This window comes from Notolabrus celidotus, chromosome 19 (assembly GCF_009762535.1).
Source record: "Notolabrus celidotus isolate fNotCel1 chromosome 19, fNotCel1.pri, whole genome shotgun sequence".
Lineage (NCBI taxonomy): Eukaryota > Metazoa > Chordata > Actinopteri > Labriformes > Labridae > Notolabrus > Notolabrus celidotus.
Genome location: NC_048290.1, coordinates 21,492,541 through 21,503,505, shown reverse-complemented (window position 1 = coordinate 21,503,505; position 10,965 = coordinate 21,492,541). Strand labels below are relative to the sequence as shown.

Genomic DNA, 10,965 nt, shown 5'->3' with positions numbered 1-10,965 from the left:
TTACCCAGCAGCGTTATATAAGAAGCAACGGCACAAGGTATTCCAGAGATGTCTGTAAGTGTAGCAGGAGTCTGCAGAAGAAGAACATTTCATAAAGGACTGTGTGAAAGAAAGTATAGAAAACCCATTTTGAGGCACTTGACAGCAATTCAGAACTGGAGGTATATGACAAAGAGAGAGGCAGAGACGTCTGGACATCACTTCTTTGAGAGATGTAATTCATTCAACCCAAAGTGGTGAGCATTCTCTGCACAAAAAGACTTGGACGCTTGATCATCTGCATAAGTCAGTTGATCCACTGAAATGGAGTGGAAGGTAGGATTTCTGTGCTTTGGAGATGGTTTGCAGAAGAAAGCTAATTACTTGATTGCAGACACATCTTGAAATGTATCTGCCTCCCACCCGAGGCCTTCGCACAGCATGCATGCGCCCAAAAGGAGAGTCTACAATGTTTGCTTTTCTTCATTTAAGTCAAACTGCATAAGTGAGGATTAAATGTGAAAATTCTAAAGACCAATATTTCCCACAATGTTTGTGCACGCTGCGCAGCTTCGGTCACCAGAAAATATGGCATGGTGTGAAACTGGCACTACCAGATCATGCTGTGTGCAGTTTAGTCTCACTTTGCCAACTCAAAGCCCCACCATCTGTCATGTTCTTTCACATTGATACTAGAGCCAATTTGCTTTTGTCCCATTGGTTTGTATCGTTCTATAATTATGTATGACTGTTACTTTTTACATTTCTTTCACCAGTCACATCAGGCTGTGGTCTACCCTCAAATATAGGCTGTATAACTCACCATCTATTCATCATTATCCTAGTTACACTGATCTCAAAGCTTTGTTGGTTTGTTGACCAGTCTGATGTCAGGAAAAAGCCTGCAAGCTGTCTTTACCAAGCAGGTTTAAATTAAGGTAAAAAAAGGAAACCTTTCGATTTGATGAGATATCAAATACAAGACACTGCAACAGACAGCCTGCAGAGAAAGCATGGGGAAGTCAGTGGAAGAAAAACAAAGAGAAAGGAGCTGCTATTGCAGCTTTTCCCTAAAAGCTCGTTAATCCCAATTTTTTTCTGTCACGGGGATGAGATAGGTGTGTGGCTGAGTGTGCAGACATTTGTGTGTGAGAATGAATGCAAGGCAGAAAGTTAAGTCTTCTCGCAGCTTTACACCCTTACTTCATAAGCTGTCACATCAACCAGCCAATTAGCCTGATGGCCAGTGAAAAGTTAATTTCCTTGGTCTGCTAGCTATGCTGTGTTTTTTCTCGGGTTTGGGGTGAATTAAACTTTAAAGACTCTCTGAAAGACTTAATTTGTATTGGGCAGACCAGCAGCTAAGACATAAAATCTTTGAGGGTATGATTGTAAATGAATGTCAAAAGAAATGGCCCATTTCAGCAATTCTTATTTAAGTGAGGATAGCAAGTCTTCATGTTCTGTTCCCAAATCATTCAATTAGGAAAGATGTTCAAGAGAATCCATCTTAGTTGCAAGTGCTTGGACTTTGAGTTGCACTGCCTTTTTATTAATTTTTGAGCCCAGTTGGAACTTAGTCCAGGCACTCTACAACGAAGCATATCCTACACCTCCAACTTGCCTTCTTTGATCCACAGCTCTACAGCAGAAATAAACCTGTTTACATCATTTCAGTCTGAATAGCCCATTTCTCCAACGGCACACACTGTATGGGGGGTGAATTTTTCATAACTCAGAAGTTTAGAAGATATTAAGATTACAAGTTTTCCATAATGAGAGTCACAGTTGACTTGATTGACATGTGGGAACACTGTAGCTGTTGGGGAGGAGGCTCAAAGCCCACCTCTTTACCTCACACTAGCTTAACAGTAGTTGGGTTGAGTTCAGCATTTCCAATATGGCACCTGCCGACAATCGGCTTCAAAACTGCACTTCAGAAACAGATGGTGACGTCACGGATACTACGTCCATTTTTATACAGTCTATGATTGAGATCACAAGCTTCTTCTTGAGTTGTTTGATGGCACCTTTCATGGTCCAGATTTTTTTCTTTAAATGCCTGGACTTTTGGAACTGCCCTTTTATCTTTTTCCCGTACTTTCTTGGGATCTGTCCTGCTGATTTTTTTCTTTCCCCTTGGAGACTTCAGATTGTAACAATGATCCTTTTCCATGCCACCAAGTATTGCCTTTATTAATGTTGATGCTAGACAACCAAGATCTTCCCTATGAGTTTCCACTGTTGCAGTAGTGGCAGCCTGGCAGTGGGATATTCCCATTTACAATTTCAATCATCGGCAGCAGATGTCAAGCTAATGTGGGGTTGGTGTCCTACTGACCCCTCTTTATTGCATCAAGAAACTTTGCTTGACTAAAATGATGACAGTCTTGACTCAATGTCACTACTTGCCAAAATCCTTCGTTTCAGACCTATCAGAGAGGACCTTACTTGATTATCTGGAAACAGAGCTGACTCAACACAAAGAATATTCTCCTCCGAAATGAATACTACAATGTTTCTATCAGCTTCTTTAAATATCATTTTAACTCTTATCTTAAGTAGAAAAATGTGTAAAAAGGAAGGTAAAAATATAGTTAATCTGTTCATTCATGATGTAACTAAAGCCAGCAGGAAGCCAGATCATTTAAAACACAGGCTCCAGTTTACAGGTGATTGCAGCTAGGTTACATCTCATAATTATATGACAAATACAAATGATCAAGCTTGCAAGACACTCAGTCAGTCAGTTTACCATGGAGTAGCTGACAGCATGTATGATTCTTGGCGAACATGTTCCAGGCCCCACATGGGTCGGCCTGTAGGATATGATTAACTATGAAGGAAAATCCCCCTTGCTCACGCAACCACCAGCTGACAACACCACTAAATGGACGGAAACACGATTGAGCTTTTCAAGCCGTATCTGGTCTATGCCCATCCTCTCTCTCTCATCCAACCACTTCACACCTCACCTCACGCCATCTGCTCACCCGTGTACCTTGGGGATCCTTCAGAGGTATGCTAGATATTCAGGAGATTAAACTCAAGGAAGGATCCTGTCCTGGACAAGGCTTTGCCTCCAGCAAGGACTGTGCCACACAGCAGGTTACACACTACTGATATTATGAAACAGCGCACTTGGTGTTTCTTTAGAACCAGGTCATTGTTGGGATTCAGTATTTACATGATTTATTAAATGACATGGCAAGAAGAAATTGCATATTCAAAGATACCATGTCCTAAGCTTATGCTGTTTCCAGCAATCTTCAGTCTAATGTTATACAAGTCATGTCATTAACAAGCGTCTGCTGTCTAGGTAACCATACTACTTTAAATTCATCCAGTGCATGTGTTGCAACCTAGTAATATTTGTATTATTTTATTTAATGTATTTTACTTTGGAAGTCATGTGACATCATCAGCCTGCGTGTGGAGATGACGTCATCAGTTTTGTTTTGTATTGAGGACATAGGAGGTGTGTTCGTTTTGCTGCCCGATGCTTTTCTTCAGAAAACAGTAAAAAAATACAGCAAAGTTGCCAAACAGAAGACGGAGTCTGTTTCATGGGTGCAACACATGCTTACATTAACTGGCATGTACTGTAGCAGTAAAGGTGAACATCATCAGACATTTAATCAACTAAGTTTGGTAACTAGGCCTAGCAATTTGCTAGCAATGCAAAGTTTACCCAAGCGAAACTCTGCCAAAAAACTTAAGTGCATTCAAAATATGTTGAAATCTTTCAATATTCCCTTAAAAAACACTCAAAGTATATTTTATCACGTACTTTCACTGCATAGTTGTGATGTACGTACGTATGCAGTGAAACTTTGATCACACTGTGAGTAGTGATATAGGAGAGTTTAGCCTTATTGAACATTGAACGTAACTTTCAGAATAGACTAACATCAACATATTCAGACCCTTACAGTAACAGAAATAACCTGCACCACCCTATGTGTATCAACTTACACATCTATCCCTCCCACCCAATAGTGAGAGCTTGGTTAGGCCAAGCACAGAAAACCTCTAACTTATAGGATTCAAATGACAAACTTCATTATTCGTCCTCTCACGTTTGAGTCAAACACAAGGAACTTGTGATCCGATAAGAAGGATGAGCTCTCAGTAAAGAAACCTTTCCCACCTCGTCATCTACTAATAAGTTTAGATGCCTACCACTTGGCTCCTCATGTCCCCCAGAGTCAAAGATAGACAGAACAGATAGATAACTAGAGTCAGTGTATCACTGGGGTTATCAAGTAGGCTCGTTCTTTCACTTGTGTTTTGTTAAGCTAGGCCCACAACAACTCAGAGAGGCTTAACAGTTAGCTAGCGTCCCGGAACTACTTCCTTCCATGCCAGCTCCAACTGCCCATCATATCCACAAGCAGAGCACCCCAATTGATTTAAGGTTATTGTGAAAAAATGTCACAGACATCCACAACAGTAGAATATTAATGTAAGTACTCATTGAATGTTATCATCAAATTAAACTATTGTAAGTATTGTGCGTAGCTAACAGGCCAGTGTTGATTTTCTTAAATGTCCATCTTGGAGGATAAACATTGAGCAGGTAAACTTTCATAGCATTAAACACAGAATTCAAGCGTAAGCAACATTTGATGCAGGATTTCAGGATAAAGAGTGACACCAATACTTCTGTATCAGCAGCCATCAAATTATTTTTTACACCCATATCAGCTGTTAACTTTAAAGGCACACTGCCAACTGTTGGCAGCACATTGAACCTATTCAAAGGCTCGCTGTTGCAATTAGGCTCATGAGCTTGATCACATCAAGTTGACTTTGTTTCTGTTCATTTGTCGTCTTGGGAATTTTCTGAAAGCAACACCATTACCAGAGTGTTAAAGGGCAGAAACTATATTTTGACATATTTTACCCTATTTGGTTTAGCTTGTTTGACACTGGCAGAAATATGTGGTGGAAAAATCTGTCTTTTTTTGTCCTTGGTTGGCAGGCAAAGTTAAATTTAAGACTCTTGAAAAGTTTCATGCAGCCTTTCATCCATTGTGTCTTGTGACCGGTTCTCTACTTGCTGTACCTTCGTAAGTTGGGGGTAGTTTTATAAAGATTAGTAAGGCATCCTTCCTCCATCCACTTGGCTGGGTGCAAGTGGATCTAGCAGATGGTGCGGTGGCTTGAACCTGAGTGTAAGTGGAGTTGTGGTGGAGTGCTCCAGCTCAAATGATGTGTATGCAGATGCTTTGATTTTCCCCTGAACTTCTTATGTAGATTAACAAAAAATGCAATCACTTCCAATAAAAAAGGTCAGTGATAAAAAATGAGATAGCCTAAATTGTAGATACATACAGAATATTAATAACTAGCCTGTATTAAGGATTGACCCCCTCTCTGTTGTGCACTGTGGTAAAAATTGACTTAAGCACTTTTTAAACTTCAGGTCATAGTTACACATCTGAGACACAGTAGCCGTATCAGACAGCAGTGCTTAATTAAATGTGAACATGAAACCTGAATGGCTCTAGAAACCATGATGCCATGTACTGCCTCTTTGTTACCACTTTAGCAGACAGCTTAACACCATGCCAGTGGCAGCTGATAACAATTCTTTTTAGGGTGTCAGTCATCAGTTAACCTCAACTTTTAGAATCCTGTGTGTAAGTCCCTAGTTGTTCTGTGTTGTTCTCCCTGATATTGGTACGATGCCATACTCTCTCTCTCTTGCCCAAACCCACAGCCGTTAATTCTGCTAATGACAGATAAATGAAGCGTAAAGATCAGGAGGTTATAGCTTCACATCAAACAACACACACACACACACACACAAGAATGCACAACAAATACAGGCAAGTACTACAGAATATTCTTTAAAGTATAAACATGCACAGAGATTATGTTCTCAGCCGCTGATTGACATTGATTTCAGACCATCTTCTCCAGATCTCCTCTTCAAGTCATCCTTTTCAAGGTAAGAAGCTTATCTCACACAATACAGTGTGCTGCTTGTGTTTTATGTTTAAGAAAGAATGGAGGACTGGTGACAAGTTTGGGTTTACAGTGACATGTATGGAATACAGATTATCCCACATCCAGGAATGTGTAACCTGTTTTGAAGAGCGTGTGTAAGGGGACAAATACAGACATTACATTATGTTATTCCTGTGCGGACTAGTATTTAAGTTTCACACACACAGACCTTCTGTGATTTGTACATTATCTGTTCACATAGCTGAGGAGGAAACTAGGTAGTGAGAGATCAAGAAGGTGACCAGGAAGCGAATGGTTATTAAAAAGCCTGTTTTAAGGCTGTTTTATACTTCTGCGTTGACCCTATGCAGCAGTGGCCGAGGTGGACATTAGCACAGTATAGTTGTGCGTTGATGTGTCCATGTCCCGTAGTGCCGTAGTGCTCTGTCAAAATGCTTGACAGCAGTGTCGTCTCTCTGATAGTCGGGTTGCCTGTTTCCGGTCCCACTACATTGTCTGCTTTCTTTTTCACAGCAACTCAGAGCGTGTTATGCTAATATACGGCTGATACATGTTGCTGTTTATCATACAGCAATGATTACATGAAAGAACAGAGAGGATACAAGGAGATGAAATGTATGGCCAATGTGCGAAGATCCCGGAAGTTCTGTAAATGCAGGAAATACAATGCCGTCCAGTGGACCAATCACAGGGCTAGCATGTCGTTTCGACATGTAGTTACATTTTGGAGGAGGTGCACGTTGCTGTGTTGGAAATGGCGATTCGACGCAGATGTACAAGCCATGGTTTTTATTCTGTGAAGAAAATAAATCCCATGCTAAATCTTCTCCCATGGTCAGTTGTGCAGACTCTGTCCCGAAGGTCAGATCACTCTGCTGGCGGACCGCTTTGCAAAGCTCACTGAAAGCCTAAATAAAGCTCACATGGACAAACCATTGTTGTTTGAATCTTTCATGTTCTGATTTCCACCACACTTGATACGATGAAGGAGAGAGAAAAACCTGTAATTTTGTAGCATCCTGAAACCTGAAGCCTCTGCACCTTATATATATATATATTATACCTTATATAGATAACAGCACAATGCAAAACTACAGGAATTCTATTCAGATGGTGTAATATGCTTTAAAAGACTTCAGGATAACGAAATGATGACTGTTTACTCTCGTCTTAAGCCTCTAACGCAATCCTTTATATTCTAACAGCCGTATTTACACAGGTGTTAGCACTCAATAAACTCTGTTTTAAAAAAATACACCAAACAGACACAGCTTGCAAAAAGCAGCAATACATTCTGTCTCATTACTATACATCACATTAATGAAATGTATTATATCACTGAGTGTTTTTTGCATGTGATTGAGATTTCATTGTCTGCATGTTCTAAATTGGGCTAATGACTGAAGCAGATGAATAGGTCAACACCCCACTTTGACTTTGAAAATGTGCACAGCAATTTCAAACAGACGCCTAGCTGACTGTGAAATATATTCAGCCTGTAGATTATCATTTTAATTAATCTTGCTTACTTGGTCGTGTAATTTAAACATTTGCTGGGTCTGCTGGATGGAAAGAGGTGGAGGAAGATAGAGGATGATGGGTTGCGGGCTGTGACAGGGAGAAAAAGAGGGGAGCTATGTGTCAATGGGTCTGTGTGTATGCAGGTGGCCAACTATGTATGCAAATTAGTATCCACTTCACACAAAACAATGCTACTCTACGCTTTCAAACCTGAAAATGCAAAATTGGTAAAGTGGGGATGCAACAGGATGCTGTCACTTGCATATTTGGTTCACTTTTCTCACCAATAAAACACCTAACCTAAATATCTGTTTATCATGATAACAATTGATTTCTTCAAGAAATTATAAATGGTGTTCCTTGTGTGTGTTTTTTCTCGTGTTTATTAGTTTAGTCCTGTTTTATTTTGTAGTTCATGCTCCCTCTGTGTCTGGTTTAGTTTTACCTCCTCCCCTTTGATTGCACCTTATTAGTTTCACCTGTGTCCTGTCTTCACACCTGTTGCTCGTTATGCTCGTTAGTCTCCTTGTTTCCTCCCTTGTGTGTTGGATCATTGCGTCTTCTCCCTTGTGTTTCTAGTGTGAGTTCTTCTTTTGTGTTTCTTGTGTTTTTACCCTTTTGTGTTGCTGATGGATTTTTGGTCGAACAGTTTTGATCCTGGACTGCTGAGAGTAAGATTTTGTTTGATCTTTTTTCTCATGGATTGAATGACAAATGGTATATAGACTGTTTTATAAAGCGCTTTCTCTTGTCTTCTGAACACTCATAGCACTTTTACAATACCAGTCACATTCACCTATTCACCCCACACTCATACATTGATTGCAAAGGCTGCTATATAATGCACCCCTTAGTATTAACTACTACCAGTCACACACCGATGGCACAGCAACTGGGAGCAGATCAAGGTTAATTGTCTTGCCCAAGGAAACTTTGGTACGCATACAGCAGGACCTGGGATCGAACCCCCAACCTTTCGACTGAATGACAACCGACTCTACGACTTAGCAACAGCCGCCCTTTATAATCAATCAATCAATCAATCAATCAATAAAACTTTATTTTTAAAGCACTTTCATGCAACACAGAGTTGCACACATTTTTTGGGGGGTCCTCAATTTTTTGATTTCCCCTTAAACATGACATAACTCTACAACATGACAGACAGCTTCTTTGTCTATTTTGAAGGGACAAAGTTTTCTCTGGCGATATTCTCTGCAGTATCGAGGAAGCAAGACTTCTTTAAACTATAATTACGTTTAATTATCAAATGCTTCATTTAATAGGTAAGTGGGTTCTCTAACACTTATATTAGAGCTAACCTTTAACTAATCAACCTGTTGCAAGTGCATTTTTTTCCCCATGAAACATCCAAAAGTATGAGCTATATACATGAAAACTTTTTTTGCAGCAGCAGCAATTTAGTAAATTAATTTCTTGCTGTGAGCTATACATCCAGTAAACTTTTTAAACTACCTGGTTTTAGACTGTTAAACAGCTTTATGGTGACATTTTATTGATTGGTCAGCTGAAGAGAGACAAGAAATGTGGGTAGGAGAGTTGGGGAGGACATGCAGCAAATGGCCCGGTCCGGAAGTCTAACCGGCGAGGCCTTTTACTATTAAGTAAGGAGGAAAGGTTTTGTTTCTAACAAATAGCAGTAAACTCAGCAACAAAGTTAACATCGTTAATGAAAACTGATGAAATAACAGAAACTGGACTGTCTTAAACATTTTTAACTGAAATAAAAAACAAGGCTAACCAAACAAATACTAAATCTGTAGTGTTACTTTCATGTTTTGTCATGGTAAAATCTGTAAATACAGTTTAAAAAGTTATATCTTTTTATCTATTTTTTTTCTCTTCCTTTTTTTAAATCATTGTTTGAGATGTCACGAAGAATGTAGCAATGACTTAACCATATATGTGTTGAAGGCCACGAGGGCCAATTCCATCCTTGTCAAGGGGAGTGCTAACCTTCTCTCCCCTCATACAACACTAAGAAAAAGTTATTTCATTTTTTTTATTTTATTTTTTAAACAAATTTTACTTTATTAAAACATGAAAACAATCTGTTGATGAACCCATAATAATAATAATAAGCTCAGTACAGCAGTTGTAAAATACATTACAGTAGTTTGGGTAAAATTATCAACCCATATACGTATGTTGTACAATCAACCTATCTTGTTGGGTAAGTTAACCCAGCGTTGGTTTGGTCCAATAGTTACTCAGCAGCTGAGTTAAAAAAAACCTAGTATGTATTTTTTAACCTAGAATTTCTTAGTGTGTAGATGTTTTATGTAAGTTAAATGAACAGTGTACGTTTAGTGATATACAAGTACATTTTGAGTACTCAAGTGAAGTAAAAAAAAATGTGGGGATTGCTGCTGAGATGCATGAAGACAGATGAGCAGAAAAATAAAATTCAGAGCCAAACTACTTTCTAGCTTGATTCATCAAATCCCGTCTTCTCAAATGCAAACACATGTTATGGTTTAAATCATATTTCACTGGACACTGTAATTCTGCTTAATCTGCTGCATGATTTTCCTCACTGCCTGAGGTCACATTAGAACTAATAGTGAGGAAAATGCCTTCTAGGGATGCTGGTTTTCAGACAGGATATTCTGTTGCATAACAGTTAATTTGTGATTTTGACAAAAATGTCATGGTGAAGAGATGAATATGAAATGTATAAATTTACACCAGAATCCCTCTTCTTGAGGATTTGAAACTAAGATTCTGCACTCTCTCTCTAACACTCATACACACAAACTTAAATACACACTCATGACATGCACAACAACTTTTTTTGACTTCTTCTATCAATCTCACAGGTTCAGGTTATGTTGATGGTGAGATAAGTTAGAGCAAACATCAGCATGGAAAAAAAAAACCTTCCCATCTGTGCTCATTTTAGACTAAATATAAATTGGCCATAGAGTCCACCAGTGGAAGCATTTTTAGTGTCTGCTGGGCTCAGTTATTTGATTTGGACACAAGCTCTTGGCAGCCCTGAGTTTATACAGTAAATGAGAGTTTTGGCCACAGCAGCCTGCAAATGAAAATTGGATGAGTTTCCTTCTTCTAGCTCATTCTCTCCCTATTGGCACCCTTGCTAATGTTGTGTTTAGCTTTCAGTGCAGGTTTCATCTTGTTTTGGGGACAAGCTGACTCTCATGATGCACTGATGAAAAAAAATGAAGAAAAAATGTATATTAAACCCACCACCACTTAACCTCGGATCTCTCCTGCTCTCCAGTTAGCACAAAAGTTTCTCCCTTCTCTCCTTCAGACTGTTGTGTCTTGTTCTTCCTCTGTAAACTCTGGTTCTGAAGGTGTCCCCTTGTGTCCATATTAAATGGCATGTCATCATCGCAGTCAGAATAAAGTATTTTATTATATTTGGTTGCATTTAACATGCTCCGTCTTGAAAGGGTTGTTCTGACCTGATATTAACATGCCTCACAGGTAAAAGTATCACAA

At 39.2% G+C, this 10,965-nt stretch overlaps 1 non-coding gene across 1 annotated transcript; it reads right to left on the bottom strand.

Moving 5' to 3' along the window:
* Positions 1 to 9,348: 9,348 nt before the first annotated feature.
* Positions 9,349 to 9,475, bottom strand: LOC117831688. Its single transcript, XR_004635049.1, has one exon. It is a non-coding gene; the product is annotated as a U6atac minor spliceosomal RNA (small nuclear RNA).
* Positions 9,476 to 10,965: the final 1,490 nt, after the last annotated feature.